This window comes from Mus musculus, chromosome 13 (genome assembly GCF_000001635.26).
Source record: "Mus musculus strain C57BL/6J chromosome 13, GRCm38.p6 C57BL/6J".
NCBI lineage: Eukaryota > Metazoa > Chordata > Mammalia > Rodentia > Muridae > Mus > Mus musculus.
The window spans coordinates 113,729,134-113,752,058 of NC_000079.6; the positions used below are offsets into that span (position 1 = coordinate 113,729,134).

Here is a 22,925-nt window from a genome sequence, read left to right on the forward strand (position 1 = left end):
AACATGGAGGAAATGAGATTCATGGGGTCTAAGTAACTTTTCATTATGTTTTAAACTTGCCCTATCCTGTATTCCAGCCATTCCCCACATGGTGGCTGTTTAGATTTAAATACATTCAAGGTAAATAAAATTTAACTTATACATAGTTTGCAACTATTCAATATCTACATGCAGCTAGTGGCTACCACATTAATCAGAGAAGATACAGAGATATCTGTCAAGACAGTCAGTTCTTTTAGCTATCGTTGTGAGAGGTAATTCCATATGTGTTCATAAACACATTTCTATAAAGCATGGCCAAGAATTGCCTTATGCCTTGCTATAGATTTCTATGAAAACATTAATCAACTTCATACACATTAAAAGCCATTATTTCACAATGGTTACCATGGCAAAAATATTTTTAAAGCAAGAATATCTCAACAGTAGATGAAGCACCTAATACCACAATAAAGATGGTAGCTCCCTAGGCCAGCATGGACATCACTCAAATCCACACCACCTCTACACCTAAACTCATGGATAATAATCCAAAAGAACAACCTGTTTCCTTGACTGGCAAGCAGAGCATACTGGAAGAGATGCAAAAGCCACAATTCCCACTGAGTGGCCCATCAGGCCCAAAGCCAGTGCACAAACCTGTCCAGGCACAGCCCTGACCTCAAGAGTGCAAACAGGAAACCAGTAGAGGATGATACATCCTCTTTATAAACCAAAAAACAAGGCCCAGTCGGAAGAACCAAGAATGAGAATTATTCTCATTCTTAGAATATTAGGATTTGTCATCCCCATTGTCATGTTTTAAAATTATTGAACAGATTTTTACCCCTGAAAACATCTTGGCCTCTTAGGGTAAACATGCACAGGACAACAGAATCGATAAAGCAGGTGTTGGTGCTGGAAGGATTTTTGCAGAGTTAGCAGTATTTTTGTCAGTGCAACTGTCTTTTTCTTTCTTTTTTTTTTAAATCAACATTTGCTGGCTTTGTTTTTACAGTTGTGTTATGAAATTGAAATGTAATACCGCTGTTCCTTGTGAATATGTTGTTCCGTGTCATGTGGCTCAGTGTTTCCCATTCCCAAGTGTATTACATCAAGTCATGAGCTAACCAAACCTAAGATGAAACTAGAGGAAGCCAGCTAGCCAATACCATAGGAAGCCAATCTTAGAGATTACAGTGTCCCAAGCATTTCACAGAGATTGCGTCATTTAATTCCCACAACTCACAATGAGCTAAGTAGCAATGTTATTCTTTTACAGATTCTAAACAACTTTAGTTAAGGTCTCACGGCTAGTAAGTGGTAAACTTGAACTTTGAATCCAGTCAGGCTAGCTTTTTTTTTTTTTTTTAAGACAGTAGTTGACTATTTTCAACATAGACTTCATTTAAAAGAAAAAAAGTCAAGGTTAAGATCAGAGATTTTTCAAGGTTAAGATCAGACACACAGGAATGGACTGGCCATCAGGGCGGGGACATGAAAGCTACCCCGTAACCAAGTGTGGCTTGGACACTTGGGATTCCAAGGTTTGCAAGATTACTTTGTCAAAACCAAACAAACCAAACAAACAAACAAAACAAAAAACAACTGCCTCCTGGCTAATTTGACAGTGATACTTTCTGTTCTCTGGCAACAGTACTAGTTGCAAAAACCAGTCTAAGAAAGAGAAGGGGAGAGCATGAAACAAAATAGCAGTAGTTGTAGGTGCCCCTTCTGGGGTTATGCAACATTCCCCAATGTCTGGGCTCTGAGAAGACATGGGGGAGGGTAAGGTTTCCTGCCCCGAGGCAGGGGGCCTGAGATGGAGAGATACCTGCATTAATTAGATCGTTATATAAAACATCACCTTTCTTCAGGCCATATTCTCTCTTCAGTAACCTTTACAAATCTCAGCGTGTTTCCACATTTCATTTCCAAATGCAAACAAGAAACACAGTCAGCTCCAGCATTACCAGCATCCCAGCTAGAGCAAACCAAATTATTTTCTCACCCAGGCGGCGGTTGGAGGTCCTTATAGGCATTAGAATGCACTTGGAGTCATTTATAGCCACTCGGTTTCTTTGCTCATTGTAGCGCAATGAAATGCAACTTTTCCAAGTAGTCTTATGTAAAGTCCTTTGAACTGGTTGTCTCCTTCTACAAAGCCTAGAGGATTTTATTTTTTAAAAGTTAGACTTGGGTGGAGCTGAAGAGATGACTCCAGCTGTTAAAAGTGCTTGCTGCCCTTTGCAGAAGGCCAAATCTCAGTTCTCAGCAACCACGTAAGGTGGCTCACAGCTTGCTCTATCTCCAGCTCTTGGGGCTCTGACTCCTGGCCTCTCTAGGCAGACACACACACACACAGACACACACACACAGACACACACAGACACACACACACACAGACACACACACAGACACATACACAGACACACACACACACAGACACACACACACAGACACACACACAGACACACACACACAGACACACACAGACACACACACACAGACACACACACACACAGACACACAGACACACACACAGAGACACATACACAGACACATAGACACACACACACAGACACACACACAGACACACAGACACACACACACACAGACACACACACACAGAGACACACACACAGACACACACACCACACACACACACACCACACACACACACACAGAGACACACACACAGACACACACACCACACACACACACACACACACACACACACACACACACACACCGATTTGAAAAGAGAGTAAACTTGAAGAAATTATGCTTTAGGAGGACTTAAGGTTCACCTCAAGCCTGAGTTTCCTTTTTTATTGTTGTTTGTTTAATCGGAACAAACCCTGTATTCTTAGATTCTTGTCTCTAAGATTCTAATCAGCTATACAGGTTACAGAATCCAACAAAAATATTGTAGACAATTTTTTTTTCTGCTTTCATTGTCACTTTACAGGATTCTGGCTCAAAAAAAAAATATCCTGAAACATTTTTATTAATCAACTGAGATAGAGCTTACATATGTGTCTGCTTAAACCTTATTCCCAAAGTTTCAGTACATGCCTGCATCCCCTTTCCACGTCTCCTCTATTGTCAACATCCCATACAGAACAGTCTGTTTATAACAAATGATGTGCTAGTAAAAGTCCAGTCATTGTTCGTGCCATAGATTGCATGGGACTAGACAAATGTGCAGTGAATGACATGGGGCCACCATTATTACATCCTTCAATTATTTATCTTTAAATAGTATTGTCTTGAGTTTTCTGCTCATGATTTTACAATATACTTTGTTTTTCAGAGCAGTTTTAGATTCAAATCAAAACCGAGCAGAGACTACCTACCGAGTCACACACATACCCCTTCTTCGCACACACACTCTGCCTCCCCTACTATTACCACCCCACACCAGAATCCATCGGCTAAAGTTGATAACCTGTCAGTGGCAAATCGTTGTCATGACAAGTCCACAGTTGGTGACAGAGACCAGTCTCTGTGGTGTACATTCTATGGGCTTTGAACAGATGTCTAATGGCATGTACCCACCATTATAGTATTATTGAGAATCATTTTGCTGCCCTAAAATCTTCTGTGCTCTGTCTATTTACTTTTTCCTCTTGTTCTGACAACCACTGAACAATCTGTGGTCCTCACAGCCTTGTTTTTTCTGGCACACCAGAAAATTGAGCTCATATAGTTCATAGCTTTTCAGGTGACTTCGATCAAGTAACGTATGCTTAACATTTCATAACATCTTATGCTTCATGATGCTTCCCCCACCCCACCCCCAGAGACAAGGTCTCATGGACCCCAGGTTTGCTTAAGCTCAATGTTACCAAGGATGCCATTGACTTTTGGATGCTTTTGCCTCCGTCTATAAATGCTGAGATTAGAGGCACAGTGGGTTTTATGTGGTGGTGGGGACTGAAGCCAGGACTTTATGCATTCTAGTCAAACACTCTTCCAAGTGAATGACCCTCCCAGCCAGCTCATTTATCACAGCCCATGAATAAGATCGCATTGTCTGGATGCGCCACAGTTTATTTATCCGTTCACCTACTGAGGAACATTTTGGTAAAGGCTATTGTAAACTTTTGTGTGCAGAACTTTATAGGTACATAAATTATCAGTTCGTTTGGTAACAAACGAGTTTGATTGTTGGATCATCTGCCCTTAATTTCTAGATCTATTTAGGCTAGGTATGTACCATTTACATCTTTGATGAAATTCTGTTGTGTACATCCAAACTCATGGCTGATTATGACTTAGTATGGTATACGTTGTCTACCACAGAATATGAATGCATGGGTAAATGTCTTAGTCAGGGTTTGTATTCCTGCACAAAACATCATGGCCTAGAAGCAAGTTGGGGAGGAAAGGGTTTATTTAGCTTACACTTCCACACTGCTGTTCATCACCAAAGGAAGTCAGGACTGGAACTCATATAGGACAGGAACTTGAAGGCAGAAGCTGATATAGAGGGGGGTGCTGCTTACTGGCTTGCTTCCCTGGTTTGCTCAGCTTGTTTTCTTATAGAACCCAGGACTACCAGCCCAGGGTTGGCCAACATCCACAAGGGGCCCTCCCACCCTTAATCACTAACTGAGAAAATGTCTTACAGCTGGATCTCATGGAGGCATTTCCTCAAGGGAGGCTCCTTTCTCTGTGATAACTCCAGCTTGTGTCAAGTTAACACACAAAACCAGCCAGTACAGTAATTTATGAAGAGCCGTTATTTCACAGTTTATGGAGACTGGGATGTCTAAGATGAAGTCACTGGTAGACTATTTCATTTCTGGTTCCAGTATGTACCGTACATATAGCTGCATCCTCCAGATGAGAGGAAAACTGTTCTTACATGGGAGAAGAGAAGAACAAAGAGCTCCTTAAATCTGTTCAGGAGGGCAAAGTGCTCAGAACCTAAACACCTTCCAAAGGGCTACACCAGAAGAAACTACTGCCCTGGGGATTAAGTTGCCAACACACAAAGTTTGGAGGAGACAAAGACATACAAACCATATCAGGTACTGTGTGTATACTCAGTCCTGAGATTCCCTGCTTGCTTTTGCTCCATATTCATGGGTTGTCCCATTGTTTATGGAAAGCTAAGAGACTGTGAATTCACTACCAGTTCCTTTGTGCTTGGCCTGACAGTGAGTGACAGCAGACAAGGTTGGGGCTTTGAGACACTCCTCAGGCAGCCAGCCCGAGAGTCGGAGATCTGCAGTTGCCTTGGCAACAGCTGAAGTTTCCTGTCACAGGCTGAACAGCTTCGTGTCTCTTCATTTGTGAAAAGTCTATTTTATGCTCTCAATCTGCCTGCAGCATAAATATGCCACAACGGGGACCCTCAGGACTGGATTTTCTTTTTCTGATTTTGATATACAGATTTAAAACTCATAGTAGGAGGCAAAAAGCAGACACACACACATACACATACAAGCACACACAGAGACACACACATATACACATACAAGCGCATATACACATACACACACAGACACACATACAACACACAAGCACACACACACAGATGGACACACAGACATACACACACAGAGACACACATACACACACAAGCACACAGACAGAGACATATACACAGATACACACACAGAGATACACATACACACACAAGTACACACACAAACACACACAGAGACACACAATCACAGACACATACACATACAAGCACACACAGAGACATACACATACACACACACACACACACACACGCACGCACACACACAGACACACAAGCACATACACACATACACTCACATAAGCACAGACACACACGCACACATGCACACACACACATACACACATGTAAACATACACAGACACACATGCACACACACAGACACACACATGCATGCACACACAGACACACAGACCACACACACACACACACACACACACACACACGCACACACACAGACACACAAGCACATACACACATACACTCACATAAGCACAGACACACATGCACACATGCACACACACACATACACACATGTAAACATACACAGACACACATGCACACACACAGACACACACATGCATGCACACACAGACCACACACACACACACACACACACACACACACACACACACACACACCCATACTGTTATCTGGCACAAATACTCCAGTGCAGTCAGAATCCAGTCTTTAGAATCCAGACAATTCCACTGAGACAGCATCGATTGTTTCAGAACATCACAGAACGAAAGAATTCAGTGATCTTTTTTCAGACACTCTATGGCCACTTGTCAACATTTTTAAAAAATTCTCACACAAAGCACTTTGAATAGGTGAAAAACTGCAATATCCTTAGTAATAACATATTTGACAGCACGCACTATATCTTAAGTATCTTTGAAAGAATTCAGTGTGTCTCCAAATACAACCTTGCTCTGGCCTAAATGACTTAGGAAGCGCCCCTCCCCACACACACACACCCTCATCCCCCACCCCCTTGCATGGACAATAGGCATTCTCTTCTTTTCTCTTCTTCTCAACCTCCTCTAATTGATGCTTCTGTCGGAGCCCAGAGGGCTGCAATTTCCTTGATTGTCTCTCCCTCCGAATCCCCCCAGACTACTGCTTATCCCAAAAGCCTAAATTTCTGCCTGTGCCAGCTACAGGTATGTAAATAACATTTAAGCTGCCTTCCTCCCTTTGAAGAGTTAAGAGCCAAGTTCCTAACAAACATCCGCCAGGTCTTATTTTAGAACTGAGAGAGGAGCTGCATTCCCTAAAGCAACAAGCTTCCCCTTACATCTATTCTACCTTGAAACCGTCGGGGGTGGCCACCACCCAAGTGGATGACATACCTGGGCAGGGAGGATTTAACGGGAAGACAGAGGAAAACGTTTGGCACAGCAATTCCCACAGTCACACCTGAAGCCACATCTGCTCCTGGTACCCGTTGGTCCCAAGAGAAAAAATATGAAGACCAAAACTGGCGGATCTTGTGTGGCTGCTCCTCTGCCTTAGCAGAGGATAGCGGGAGACCTAGCGTTGTTACGAGTAACATCGGAAGCGTCCCAGTTGCAGTGAACAGGCTGAGGCGAGGCAGGTTAAGTGTCCCGAGAAACACGTGGTTGTGTCTGAGGCAGTCACTGTTCACTGGACTCGCCTCCCTGCCATCTTGGTCTGAGGTAAGCATGCTGTCTCTTTTGTTGGGGTTTTAAAGCACAGTCTTGCCTCTATGAAGAATTCAGGGTCCTAGAGGACCCTGCACTGAGGAAGAGTAAAGAAATCTGCCTCCTTACCCGCAAGGTACTTCCAAGTCGGCTGTTGATATTTTCGTCTCTCAACAAACACTCCTCATCTGGAGGCTAAGCAATAACCTCTCGGAAAAAGGGTCAACTGGTTCGACGGAGAGGAAACCTAGGCTTACCTAGCAGTCCACAGTAAGTAACATCCCCCATTCAGATGCAGAGAAGTAGCGAGAGCCAGGGTGAAAAGAAAATCAAGAGAGGCAGTTTCCATCGCCCTTCCTACAAAAGAATGGCCCAGAGACCCCGGGGCAGCCCTTGGGTGGTATAAACAATCGCTGCTGGCAGACCAACAGAGGTAGAAGCGAGTTGATGAGGTGGGCTTCTACTTAGCACAAAGCTAAGACGGAGAAATCTAATACAGCCGCAGATCAGGCAGAAAATAAAGCGTTGCTGTTGGATGGCGTATGTAGAATATTAGCGGTACCCACAAACAATGGGTTTGAATTGAAGAACACCAACTTTGCCAATCAAAACTTTTCCTGAAGGCCATATAGTTGTCGCCTGGCCATATTGGACAGGCCTTAGTGGGGACAGGGGTGGAAAAGGAACATCTCTTTCTCAGATATGGATTTGTCATTTTAAAAAAAAAGATACATTATCTGCTTGGGAAAAAACTGGTCTGAAAAGCAGAAGAATGTGAGAGGCAACTAACTGGGTGATTGACGGCTCAGCTACTTTAAAATTCCAGAACATGGGAGAGTTTGCCTGCCTAGAGGGGCCATGAAAGTCATAGCACACTGTTGCATGCCGTAGGTGATAGTGACTGCTCCAAAGTCACCGAGGGGCAATAAGTCAATCAGCCCATCAGATTGATCAATGAACTTTAGGTTCTTCCACCATGGTGACTTAATAAAAAAAAATTGGTACATAATTACTGTACATGTGATAATCCAGATCTTGTATCTATAGCTTTTAAAATATCATGTAGCCTTTCACTTTGAAGGCACAGCTTTAAGAAACTTGTATGTGTTTATTCCTTATGCTATATACTCACATTTATATATAAATAAGCAAGGCCTTGTGAGTGTACATAAGATACTCACATTATCGGTAAAGAGTCTGGATAGGAAATCATTTTCTGTCAGGTGCCAGAGCTCTGAGATTTAGACACTGGGAAGCACAAGGCTTGTATAAGACTAATCCAGCTGGGCTGTGGTGGCGCACACCTTTGATCCCAGCACTTGGGAGGCAGAGGCAGGCAGATTTCTGAGTTTGAGGCCAGCCTGGTCTACAAAGTGAGTTCCAGGACAGCCAGGGCTATACAGAGAAACCCTGTCTCGAAAAACAAACAAACAAACAAAAAAAGACTAATCCAGATGGATGTAGTACAAAAAAAAAAGACTAATCCAGATGAATGGATCCAGTTTTGTAGGTTTGTGTATATTTGATATGTTTCTAGAGATAGGGGACTATAATAGCCATTATTATGTCCTGTCCAGTACTTTGCCAACAAAGTTGATCCAACTGATGGATCAACATTTCTGCCTAGGGTACAGTATGCCAGGCCCAGGCAGCATTGGATTCCTTGACACCACGGCATTCCTATGGGTAGGAGCCTTGGGTATTTCTGAATTAATGTTAACCCAGACGAGGGGAAAGATGGCAACATCTCGCTGCGAACAGCATTAAAGTCTGCCAGATCGTTTGGATGTTGAGTTGCATGTATTCCTCAAAATCTGACAGTGTAATACTCCCCCAGATACATTTTATGGGGAGAAAATGAAATTTCAAATAGCTTCTCCCAGATGGCTAGTAAGTCTATATTTCCTTATAGGTTTGACTCTGAAACCAATACTTTTAGAGTGAAATAAATAAATAAATAAACCCAAGGTATTTTCACTTGAGAAAATAAGTTGATTTGATGAACCCTGTAGATACTGTTCAGGGGAAATTTAATATTGACTTAAAAAATACTTCAGGTTCTTACAGGTTTGGTAAGTGAGAAAACTGAGTTACACACCTCTAATGGCACCTGTTTGCTTAACCTGCTACATAAGGCTTCATGGGAAGAAATATGACCCTGCCCTATGGGAACCCTGTTAGTACATATCTCCCCCATGCCAGATAACTCCAAAGACTTGGCAGTTTCCCTGAATACCACATCAGAAAACCAGAAAGTAAAATATCAGAAAAATCTCTTCAAAACTTCGCCACTTACTTAAAAGTGGTCTTTCCATGCTAACTAGAACCTTCTCCTCTCTAGTCCCTCTGCAGAGCTCCCAGAAGCCAGCCTGCTAGGATGCCTCTGTTGCCTGGGTTTCATGTTTGACTTGGAACAGGCTTCTCAAGACTCCATGAAGCAGGGAGTTTGTTTATCATCATCATCATCATCATCATCACCATCACTATCACCATCATCATCATCATCATCATCATCACCATCACCATCATCACCATCACCATCAACATCATCATCACCATCACCATCACCATCACCATCATCATCATCATCATCACCAACATCATGTCTCTAACCCACAAATTGCACATCGACAGTAAGACATGGCCCGCAGTGAGCCTACAAATGTTACAAGACTCTAAACATTACAGAATGGCATTTTTTTTTTTTTTTTGGCAAGAAAAAAAAAAAAACCCCTGAGCTAATTGAGGAGAGAAAATGAAAGCTCAATTAGCAAGGGAAGAGGAAAAACAGATCAATACCGGACATTTGCTGATTTTGGAAGATATAGAAGAGCTGAGGTTGTGTAGATAAAGTACTGGTGGACTAGGGATCTATAAGTAAGATAACAAAGAAAAGTTTTGGAAAAAAGACATCTTAACAATTTTAGATTACGTTTGTCTTGTATATGCACACACACACATGTGACACAGTGTGCAGGTGGAGGTCAGGGGACAACTTGTAGGAGCTCATTCTTTCCTTCCACCACATGGCACACGGGGCCCAGGTATTGAATTTAGGTCACCAGGCTTGGGGCTGTCTTTATCCACTGAGCCATTTTGCTGGCCTGAAAGAGGACTTTAACAGTCTACCTCCATTCACTTTACTGTTTTCATTGTGTTTTTATTTTCTAAATAAGGCTCTTAAATTATCTATAGGGACCCTGTTAGCACACATCTCCCCATTCCATACAGCCCAAGTACTTGATTCTCCTTTGCTACATGCAACACCAGCAAATCAGAAAGCAAAATACCAGAAAAATCTCTTCAAAATGGTTTATATGTGATATACATAGATCTTTCACTCTATAAGTTACATAGTGATAAGGGGCAGACAGAGGGACACAGAGAATATTCCACTTGAGATTTAGTTAAAGGAGTTGATGTGCCTGTAAATTTGAATTTCATGACCTCCATGAATCCAAGTCTGAGAATAGTCATCAAATGTACTCAAATTCTAAGAATGGCACACTTCCTGCTTGAGATGGGATTACTGTATTCATGACATTGAATAAAAAGATAGATTTCAAGATCTTTTGTAACTTAGTCTGATCATTCTTGCATTTCTCATTGCTCATATAAGATCAACTCCAATTTAATGGGAAAAAAAAAACAGACAGTTCAAGGGCATCTCTTTCTTTAGGTTAGGAAAGTTTTCTTCTATAATTTTGTTGAAGATATTTACTGGCCCTTTAAGTTGGGAATCTTCACTCTCTTCTATACCTATTATCCTTAGGTTTGGTCTTCTCACTGTGTCCTGGATTTCCTGGATGTTTTGGGTTAGGAGCTTTTTGCTTTTTGTGTTTTCTTTCACAATTCTGTCAATGTTTTCTATGGTTTCTTCTGCACCTGAGATTCTCTCTTCTATCTCTTGTATTCAGTTGCTTGCATCTATGACTCCTGACCTCTTTCCTAAGTTTTTTTACTCCAGGGTTGTCTCCCTTTATGAATTCTTTATTTTTTTTAGTTCCATTTTTAGATCCTGGATGGTTTTGTTCCTTCCCTTTGCATGTTTGATTGTGTTTTACTGTAACTCTTTAAGGGATCTTTGTGTTTCCTCTTTAAGGGCTTCTAGCTGTTTACCTGTGTTCTCCTGTATTTCTTTAAGGGAGTTATTTATGGCCTTCTTAATGTCTCTATCATCATCATGAGAAGTGATTTTAGATCTGAATCTTGCTTTTCTGGTGTGTTGGAGTATCCAGGACTTGCTGTGGTGGTAGACTTGGGTTCTGATGATGCCAAGTAACCTTGGTTTCTGTTGCTTATGTTCTTATGCTTGCCTTCCGCCATCTGTTTATCTCTAGTGCTACCTTCCCTGGCTATGTCTGACTGGAACCTGTCCTTCCTGTAATCCTGGTTATGTCAGAACTCCTCCAAGTCAAGCTGTCTCTACTGGGATCCTGAGATCCTGGGTGTGACGGAGCTCTTGGGAGTCAAGCTGCCTTTGAGACCTTGAGATTCTGGTGTGACTAAGCTCCTGGGATCCTGGGATCCTCTAATCCTGGATATGTTAGAGCACCTGGGAGTAGAGCTGTCTCTGGGTGTTGTGGGGCTGGCTGTGGAGTTATCGCTCAAGGTCTGCTCAGGACACTGGCCCAGACGGCAAGAGACAGTTCAAGAAATGGAATACCTAGAGGTTAGAGCAATCCTGGGATCAGGCTACTGACCTAGAATTTCAAATTTTACTGACTGCAAATCTTATCACACAAAGACAAATAGAGAGAATAGGGATAAAGATAGAATAGGAAGCCCTTGGGATGGTCTCTCCATACAGACATCTATAAGGAAGGACTTACATTCTGGAATGTAGGAGTCTGTGGAAGGCACAGACTTTTTGGAGACACTGGCACTAGCAGCTACCCATCACCCACCCACAGTCCATGGCAGTTGTGCCTGGAACACAGCATGTTCCTATAGCAGCTTTAACTAAGCTTTGCTGAGGCCAGTATGAATGAAAGGGCTCGGTCCTTCTGGATATCTTTTCCTAAAGATAAGAGATGCATGCGCTGGTCACTGATACTGCCTCTCCTTATGGATGTGTGGATAAAGAAGCGAGCAGGCTGGGTAGTGGTGACGCACGCCTTTAATCCCAGCACTTGGGATGCAGAGGCAGGCAGATTTCTGAGTTTGAGGCCAGCCTGGTCTACGAAGTGAGTTCTAGGACAGCCAGGGCTACCCAGAGAAACCCTGTCTTGAAAAAAAACAAGGCAGAGGTGGGGGGGGTAAGTGGGCATTTCTGTCCTGCCTCTCTCCCATTCTATTGCAAGCCTTTTCCTCTCCATCTGAAGTGACACTTTAAGACCTAGTGTTCTCCCTACCCCCACTCCCTCTCTCTCAACTTAAAAAAAAAAACAAGGATATTTTATGAGGTCTGAAGTATGTGGCTAGATAGGTTATGGGCCTCAGGGAACAATCTACTACTATTATTCTGCTAAATGCACATAGCAATAAATGACTCCTAATGACTTATGGCTATGTCCATAGATCAGCTGTCACTCAGCCCTCACTAGAGAATCTTCCTTTTGCAATAGCTGTACTTAACAGAGGCCTACAAGAAGTCAGCATGCAGAGAATAGGAGACTACGAGGTTATTCAGCCCTTAGGCCTGTCTGTATCACATGTCTTCCCTCAATGCTCAGAAATCTATGCAGAAGAAGAAGCAGAAATAACGCAAGAGCAGAAGAGGAGGCAGAAATAATGCAAGAGCCAGAGATTGTGAATAGCTTCAAGGAGATAATGTTTCCTAACACAGCAAGGCAGCTGTACATGTGAGCTCACAGTAGTTGTAACTGGATGTACAGGACCTGAGCAAGCTCAAGCCAGATGAAAACTCTGAGCATAGAGGAGATGAGGGAAGATGCTGTCTCACCCTTAGCTGAGGACTTATTGGTATTTTATTGTGCAGGGAGAGGGAAAGTCAGTTTTCATCAATGATGTGGCACTATGGTGACCATACTCCAGGGCAGGCCCCACTCACAGGAAGAGTTGACCAACATAAACTGGGCTTAATTTTTTTTTAAAGTGAGAGACAGATAGTTGGGGAGGTGGGAAATATCTGGGAGTGGTTTGAGGAAAGAATGAATATGATCAAAAACATCATGTAAAATCCTGAAAGAACTAATAAAAATATTTTTTAAATGAGAACATTTTAAAGATAATTGCCTATCTGGAGAAAATTAGAAAGTGACCAAAGAGCTTAGATTTATATACCAGGCTGATCACTGAAACATGAAGCACACGGTAATTTTACAAAATCCAACATATAAAACAGTAAACAGATACCTAGATTGAAACAAAATGACAAACTGCACAAAAATTACTGAAATAGGAAAAAATCAGCAGAATTAGGATGTGTGTGCTTATTGGAGGAGGTTACATGAATAGATGATAGAAAAAGGATAAAGAGAAATCATTGAGTCTAAACTTTGCTTTTTTAAATATCAATAAAATTGGTAGATATTTAGCTAGACACACTGAAAAATGGAGAAGACTCAAACTACTAAAATCAGAAAAGGAACAGGTTTTCATGCTGGAAGGTATGGAGTGAGTGGAAAATCTATGGAATGTACAATAATTTTAAGAGTTTAGAGTTTGTGCTTCAACAAATTGGACAACTTATTAAATGAAAACATTTCCAGACAGCCCAAACCTATTAGAACAAATCAGATGGAATTCATGCCTGGTACTTTAAACTGAGAGAAGAGCCTGTGGCTGGGTAGGCCAAAGGCTCTAAGAGAGAACCAACTACTATTATTCTGCCAAACAGACTTTGTATTACATTGCTCCCCAAATACTTATCTTTTTTGTTTTGTTTTGTGGGTTTTTGTTTGTTTGTTTGTTTTTTGTTTTTTGGGATTTTTTGTTTTTTTTGTTTTTTCGAGACAGGGTTTCTCTGTGTAGCTCTGGCTGTCCTGGAACTCACTCTGTAGACCAGGCTGGCCTTGAACTCAGAAATCTGCCTGCCTCTGCCTCCCAAATGCTGGGATTAAAAGTGTGCGCCACCACTGCCCAGCTGATACTTCTCTTTATGCACATAGATGAGTGCATCTCTCAGCCTTCATTTGAGAAGCTTCATTTTGAGGTAACAATACAGAAACTTAGTCAAAGCAGAGAGAACAAAAGACTATGAAGTGGTCACCCTTAAGAAGGACATCTATATCACACTTCCTTCCCCTAAAGGTCAAGGATCATCACAGAAAAGGGGCTGGAAAGATTGTAAGATTGAGAGTTAGTGGAAGACCATTGTAAAATGGTCTTCTCTAGACATGATAGAGATATTGCACATATAACTCACAGCAGCTGTGGTTACATGTGTATGCAGGATGTAAACAAGATCAAACTGGATTAAATTCTATCATGGTTGGGGAAGGACTTCATGAAATCTTACCATCAGCGAAGAACTTGCTGGTGAATGCTGGGGGAGGAAGAACCAGTTTTGTGTAGATGTGGTCCCTGAGAGACTGTCCATATCCCAGGGCATATTCTTTCATCAATGCACATACTGAAAACACTAAGTGTTCTCAGTGGGATTTAAAAGAGAGTGCATGGGCCAGATATGGTGCCACATACCTTTAATCCCAGCCCTCAGGAGGTAGAGGTAGACATTTTTCCAAGTCTGAGGCCAGCTCACTCTACACAGCAAATCCTAGTCCAGCTAAATCTACATAGAGAGAACCTGTTTCAAAACACACACACACACACACACACACACACACACACACACACACACAAAACAAAACAAAGCAAAAAACCCAAAATAATCAAACTACATCAATATTGAAAGAGAGATCAGGATGTTAGTAGGGAGAAGCAGTGGCAAAGGATGGTGGGAACAGTTGGAAGGAGGGAGTGGAGATGATTTTTATGAAAAAAAATATATTCATGTATGAGATTCTAAAAAACAAATAAGTTTACACAAATGGAAAATTTAATTATACCTATAGCTAGTGAGCATATTAAGTGAGTAATAAATTAATATCTCAACAAAGAAAACCCCAGAGCTTATGGGTTGACTGATATTTTCTACTCAATAATTAAAAAGCTAATAGCAAGCAGAGAACACTTCCTCACTCATTCTATGAGTTTAGTTGTCTTACTTAATTTTTGACGAAATGGTAAGGCACCATGACCAATGCAATTTATAAAAGAAAAGTGTTTAATTCGGTGCTCACAGTTACAGAAGGTTAGAGTCTGTGACCATCACTTCAGAGAACATGGCAATAGGCAGGCAGGAATTCTCTGATTCAGGTACTGAGAACTCACATCTTGATCCACAAGCAAGGCAGAGAGAATTAATGGGAACAGTATGGGCTTTTGAAACCTCAAAGCCTTCCTCCAGTGACACATGTCCTCCTACAAAGCCATACCTCCTAGTTCTTCCCAATGAGTCCCACCAACTGGGGTCAAGTATTCAAATCTATGAACCTAGAGAGCCATTCTCACTCAAATCACCACACTAGTGTACCGATACCAATGCCTACAAAGATACAGCACAAAAGAAAACTACTGATTAGTGTGTCATATGAACAATGATGCAAAAAGCAATCAACAAAATGTTAGCAAAACAATGTTAGCAGCATATTGAAGGATGCATACAATGGTGGATTTTATTCCTCAAATTCGAGGCTCATTCAAAATACAAAACTTTGACAACACATGTGACAGTAACAATATAGAGATGAAGAAGAGAATTTGACAACCTTCAACCCCCTATCATAGCTGAAAACACACAGCAAACCATGACTAAGAGAAAACAATTTCAACAAAGTAAAAGGCACATGTGAAAGACCTACAACAAACATCATGTGCAATAATGAAAGACCAAGAACTCTGGCTGAGATCTAGGAGAAGGCCAGGATGCCTCTCATTACCACTCCTGTTTACAATCACTCTGGATCTAGCCAGAGCTACTTACCAAGAAAACATAAATCAAAGGCATTGAAGTTGGGTAAAAAGTGCCTGTTCACAAATGGCACAATAGTGAAACTATAGTTGTAAATAGTCTATACATATTTTCAAGAAATCTGGTAAAACTGTGGTGGTTTGAATGAGAATGGCTCTCCTATAGGCTCATGAAACTTGGACTCAGTTGATGGGAATCTTTGGGAAGGACCAGGAGGTGTGGCCTTGTTGGAAGACATGTGTCATGGCAGTAGGGTGTGTCCTTCCCCAATCCTTGAATAAGCTAAACAAACCCAGATGGTTTTACAACTTGGCTGGAGTTGGTGCCTGGCATTTGCAATTTCCTACAGAGCCTTGAGGAGCTGACCGCTTGCTGAGCTTGTTTTGCAATTCAATCTAGCTGAAACAAAAGGATGGCTCTGTGGGCTTTGCCTATATAAACACAGAGCTGAAAATTAAACTCGAGCCTTGATCAGAAACCTTTGCCTTGGCTTCATCCTTCTCTCACCTGCCCATCCCTTTTCATTCTCAGCCTCCCTTTCAGGTATACCCAGTTCTCCATGGCTGCTGGATGGCTACAATAGGGTTTTGATGTTTCAAAAGCCCCTGTCATTCCCATTTAATTCTATCTGCCTTGCTTGTGGACCAAGATGGGAACTCTCAGCTTCTGCTCCAGCACCATGCCTGCTTGCCTGCTACCGTGATCCGTGATCCCTGCTGTGATGGTCATGGATTCTCACCTCTGTAATTATAAGTCCAGAATAAGCTTACTTCTATTACTTGCCTTGGCCATGGTATCTTGTCATAGCAAGAAAAAGCTACTAAGACAAAATGAATACATGAACCCAACAAAGCTAGAATAGTTAAAATTAGATATTCTGCAAAAGAATATACAGATTCAGGGCATACAAATGTCAGTAGCCTTTCTATACATTGATAGCAAACACTTTGAGAAAGAAAACAGTGTCTAGGCCTTAGAGGAAAGTGAGCTGGACCCAAGCCCTGACTCAGATGCTGGGTAGTATATAATCTGTGGAGAACTTCTGAGCCAGTTAGTCAGTTTTTCCCTCTCCTCTCCTCTCCTCTCCTCTCCCCTCCCCCCTCCCCCCTCCCCTCCCCTCCCTTCCCCTCCCCTCTCCTCTCCTCTCCTCTCCTCCTTTCCCTTCTCTCCTCTTCCCTCCTCCCCTCCCCTCCCCTCCCCTCCCTTTCTATCCCCCTCCCTTCTGTATGTTTACGAAGTATATGCACACATGTGTATATATGACATTCGTAAGCCAGAGTAGGTGTTCAGCTCTATCACCCTCAACTTACTCCTCTGAGATTGTCTTTCATTGAACCTGAGGATAGGAGACGGGCAGCCAGCAAGCCACAAAGAGCATCCTCTCTCTGCCCAGTACAGTGCTGGTGTTACAACTGTGCCCACAGCCAAACCCTGCTTTTTAGATAAATGCTGGGATACAAACTCAGATTCTAATGCTGTGCAGGAAGTGCTGGTACACTCACCATCTCCTAAAGACAGTTTCTTCATTTTAAAAATTGGTATCTATTCATAGTTCCAAATCGTAAATAATTTAGATGCCAATTATCTCATGTAGGGGAAGACAAAAGCTGGTCTGTTCACACATTAGAACATTTTTTTTCAGTAATCAAAATGAATTATCTACCAACAGACACTGTAAAATTAAAACAAAAAGTCATATACAAGACATAAGCTATATGATTCCATGTATATGAAATATCTAGGAAAGGCACATTTAGAGCTAGAAATTAAATTGTTGACTGTGGACACTTAAGAGTAGAAATGGGAGCTAGCTGTAAATAGATATGAGGAAGTAAAAATGATCTAAAGCAGGTCACTGTGTGCTGATGAAGTAAATAATCCACCAATGGATCATTACAATACTAAACATATATACACCAAATACCGACACACCCAAATTCATAAAATAAATATTATTAAATATAAAGTCACAGATGAACTCCAACACAGAAATAGCGGGTGATGCTAATGCTCTACACTCACCAACTAACTGGTCATCCCAGCAATGAAGCATTTGGATTAAGTGATGTCATAGACCAAGTAAGCCTAGCAGATACATACAGACTGTCATATGCAAACACTGTAGAATACACAGTTTTCTCTGCAGCCCATAGAGCTTTCTCTAAACTAGATCATTAGTGCATAGAACAAATGTTAGTAAATATAGGAAGTGAAATGATTTCTTATATTCTGATAATAATGGAATAAAACTATAAACCAACAGCAAGAGAAATTATAGAATATCATTATACCTGAGAGACTGAACATTAGTGAATGATTAATGGGTCATTGAAGAAATCAAGAAGGAAATTAAAATATTTTCTAGAACTTAATGAAACTAAAGACATAGCGTGCCAAAGCCTACAGGAGATGATGAAAGCAATCCCAAGAGGGATATTTATAGCTCTAAGTGTCTACATTAATCTCAATAGATGCGGATAAAGCTTTTAACAAAATCCAACATCTCTTCATTATAAAAGTCCTGAAGAAACTGGGAGTTGAAGGAATATGTATGAGCATAATAAAGGCTATACATGGTAAATCTGTAGCTAACAGTATACCAAATGGGGAAAAACTAAAATTAGGAGCAAGACAAGGCTATTCCCCTTCCACAGTTTAGTCAATATAGTATTGAAGTCTTAGCTAGAACAACAGCATCAGTTGCAGAATGGAGGATACAGGGTTGTTTTAAAGAGTGAGTATACACACACACACACACACACACACACACACACACACACACACGCCCGCGTGCGTGCGTGCGTGGAAAGGGAAGGGAAGGGAAGGAAAGGGAAGGGAAGGAAAGGAAAGGAAAGGAAAGGAAAGGACATTGTGGAGAAAAGACAGCCTCTTTAAGAGATGCTACTGGGGAAAAAAAAATGGATAATCATACTGTCTTAGTTAGGGTTTTACTGCTGTAAACAGACACCATGACCAAGGCAAGTCTTATAAAGGACAACATTTAATTAGGGCTGGCTTACAGGTTCAGAGATTCAGTCCATTATCATCAAGGCAGGAGTATGGCAACACTCAGGCAGGCATGGTGCAGGAGGAGCTGAGAGTTCTACATCTTCATCCGCAAACTGCTAACAGAATGAGTGTCTTAAATCCCACACCCACAGTGACACACCTAGTCCAACAGGGCCACACTTTCTACTAGTGCTACTTACTCCCTGGGCTGAGCATATACAAACCATCAAACATGTAGAAGAATGAAATTAGACTCCTTTAATCCAATTTCAAAAAGTCAACTCTACATGGACCAAAGACATTGACATATGACCTGAAACTCCCAATTTTTTACAAGAAAAAGAAAAAATACTTCAAGATATACTATAGGCAACAAATAAGCCAGGAAATAAGGCCAATAATGGGTAAGTGGGACTTGATGAGATTTAAAAGATTACAGAAAGGAAGACAGTTACACAAGTAAGGAGACAATCTACAGAACTGGAGAAATTCTTTGATCATTGAACATCTGATATAGGAGTAATATCTAGGAAATATAAAGAATTTTTAAACCAAAATACAGAGTCAGACAGCCCAATAGATGGGCTAACAAAAGGATCTTACAGTTCTCAAAACATGAAGTGCAAACAGCATAACACACACACACACACACACACACACACACACACACACACACACACACACAAACACACCCAACCTCATTGCTATTTGAGGAATGCAAATCAAAATTGCAGGGAGACCCATTTACTCACAGCCACAATGCCTGAAAAAGGCATGCTGATAAATCCATGCACTAAAGAAAACTCGTGAATTGCTGGGGAACATAATCAAGGCCAGTTAAACCAATATGGAAACCAGTTAAAGGTTTCTTTAAAAAAAAAAAAAGTCTAAAAATGGCTCCTCTTTTTCTCCAGCATCGTGCAGTCTGCACCTGATTCCGAATCTCGCCTCGTCTTCTCACAAGACTTTCAGAACCAAGTGATTCCTGGACCAAAAACAAGAGTAAAATCGTCCTACTCCTCATGGATTCAGATTAAAACTGGTAACAAAATCAGGTACAACTCTAAGAGAAGACAGCATAGGAGAACGAAGCTGGGTCTGTAAGGATTCACACAGTGGCAAGACTGAAGGTTTAAACTGAATTATCATCATCAATCAGTTCTACCAGATGCAGTTTAACATTTTTAACCTGGAGACTTGCTCAAGTCTAAATTGGAGGTGTAGTTTGTCCAGTGATAAAATGTAGAACCTTTCAAAAAAAAAGTCTGAAAATAGATTTTCCACATGACCAATATATAGCACAATTTAGTATTTATTCAAAAGACTCAAACCCCACATGTCACAGAGATGCTTGTACATCAGTGCTTATTGTAGCAGTATTTACAATATCTAACTACGGAACCAACCCAGGTAATGAACAACAGAAGATGGATAAGCAGAATGCAGTATCTATTTATAATACTACTCTAATATAATGCTACTATAGTGTAATGCTACTTTAAGATGTATAGTGGAATCTTTTTTCCATAAAGAATGCAGTCATGCCATTTGCAGGTGAATGGATGAAACTGGGAATAATCACATTAAAAGAATTCCTTAGCATCTGCCCAAAGGACTTGACATCACATTCCATAGACACTTGCTCAGCCATCTTCGTTGCTACCTTTCTATTCATAACACCTAAAAAATGGAAACAACCTCAGTGAAAAATGGAATTTGTAAGTAAATAAAGGAAGCTGATAAGTATTGTAATAAGTGAGGTAACCCAGGCCCAGAAACATAAAGGCAGCGTGTTTTCTCTTGTTCGTGGATCCAAGCTTCCAGCCTTTGGATTTGAGTATAAAACTGGAAGTATCCAAGGAAGCCAGGGAAAAGGGACCTTGAAGAAAGAGAGTAAAGGAAACCTAGAGAGGGCTGGTAGGAGACAGGCACTGTGCAGGGGTAATGGGGATAAAGAAGACCTTTAAAGGTGTGGGGAAGGGAGCTACAGAGGGATAGAGAAGAAGAAACAAATAACACTAAAGATGTTTGAAAGCTATAGAGAGACATTATTTTAGAAGCTTACTTAAATACATGTGTGTTCATATTCATACATGCACACATATGTGTGTGCATATTCAGACATGCCTATACATATACATAAATGCATATGTACATACATACATATATGCATACATGGCACATGGAGTTTTTGGTGCTCTCTGTAAGGCCCAGTCACTAATCAAAATCTCACTACCAGACATGGGAAATCTTCCTTTGAATTGAAGGTTGGAAGAATACAAGAGACTCCTAAAATAGTATTTCTTAACCATTTGGGAGCCAAATGACCTTTTCACAGGGGTTGGCCAAGACCATCCGAAAGCACAGATATTTACATAATGATCCATAACAGTAGCAAAATTACAGTTATGATGTAGCAATGTGAATAATTTTATGGTTGGAGGTCACCACAACATGAAGAATTGTACTAAGGGGTTGCAACATTAGAAAGGTTGAGAACCACCGGGCTAAAACACTATAAGCCATTATCATTGCCCTTCATTGCTTTCCAAACCTTGAAGGTAAGGCCACACTGCTGAAGACACCACATCCTTTGGAAACAGGACTTGGAGGAATTGAGCTAGAACCGACCCGGGAAGCTTGTCACTGAGAACTGGTTCACGTTGAGGAGAAGGTTTATGTAAGCTGCCAAGGGAGAGGAAGAACAGAAGTCCTGCCCAGCTGTGAAGCCTATGAACCACGACAATGACTGGATTGGCAAGATATCCCCAGTGGTGCAGCAGTGACACTTTGATCTCAGGGTTAATCAACAGCTGTGACTAAAGGCTCACTCAGTAGGAGGAACTAGCCATGTATCTGTAGATGAAGAGGCCATAGATCCGTGTCTCAGTTAGGGTTTTACTGCTGTGAACAGATACCATGGCCAAGATAACTCTCATAAAGGACAACATTTAATTGGGGCTGGCTTACAGGTTCAGAGGTTTAGTCCAGTATCGTAAAGATGGGAGCGTGGCAGCATCCAGGCATACATGGGACTGGGGGTGCTGAGAGTTCTACATCTTCATCCAAAGGCAGACAGAAGACTGGCTCCCATGTGGTTAGGAGGAAGATCTCATTGCTCATCCACATAGTGACACACTTCCTCCAACAAAGCCACACCTACTCCAACCAGGCCACACCTCCTAATTGTGCCACTCCCTGGGCCAAGCATATTCCAACCACCACAACCTGGGAGCAGAACCTATTGCCAGGTTCTTAAACCAATATAATTTATAACTGTATTTTAAATAGTTATCCTGGTACCCACAGGAAAGTGTAGCTGTCACCCCTCATCAAAGAAGCCTCCTTTTGCAGCAGATAGAGACTGTTACAGAAATGTACAAATGGTCAAAATGTGGGGAATAGACAGGGTGGGGCGGAGGAGGGGAGGACAGCTCCAACTGACACATCAGCAATACAACCCCTACACTGAAGGAAGGCTCAGGGAAACACAGCAGAGGATGGGACAGAATGGTTGTGAAGTCCAGATGCTTAGAATGGCTGCTGCTACATATTGTCCCCTAGACATAACCGGGAAAATGTCCCCATGAAATCGTAACAGTATGGTTACCTGACCAAGGCTGTCACGGCAGCACCAGTTGACATGCCAGTGTGTACAAAGGAAATTGCATGTAGCCTTACTGAGAGATGAACAGCTACTTGTGGTCAACAGCAGCTGAGAGATACACGCTTTCTCCATTGATGAATTCTGTACTGGATGTCCAGTCCCAACCGTGCAGCCCCAGGCAAGTGTATATACGAGGAATCCTAAATATATGACTCTGCAGGTTCTATA

At 41.6% G+C, this 22,925-nt stretch overlaps 1 long non-coding RNA gene across 2 annotated transcripts; it reads left to right on the forward strand.

Moving 5' to 3' along the window:
- The first annotated feature begins 7,017 nt into the window (after positions 1 to 7,017).
- Gm31276 lies at positions 7,018 to 21,398 on the forward strand. 2 transcript variants are annotated; one of them, XR_001781061.2, is made up of 3 exons: positions 7,018 to 7,158; positions 7,280 to 7,413; positions 20,005 to 21,398. It is a non-coding gene; the product is annotated as a predicted gene, 31276 (long non-coding RNA). The 2 variants fall into 2 exon arrangements; XR_001781062.2 differs by lacking the exon at positions 20,005 to 21,398 and adding an exon at positions 9,485 to 9,666.
- The last annotated feature ends 1,527 nt before the right edge of the window (positions 21,399 to 22,925 follow it).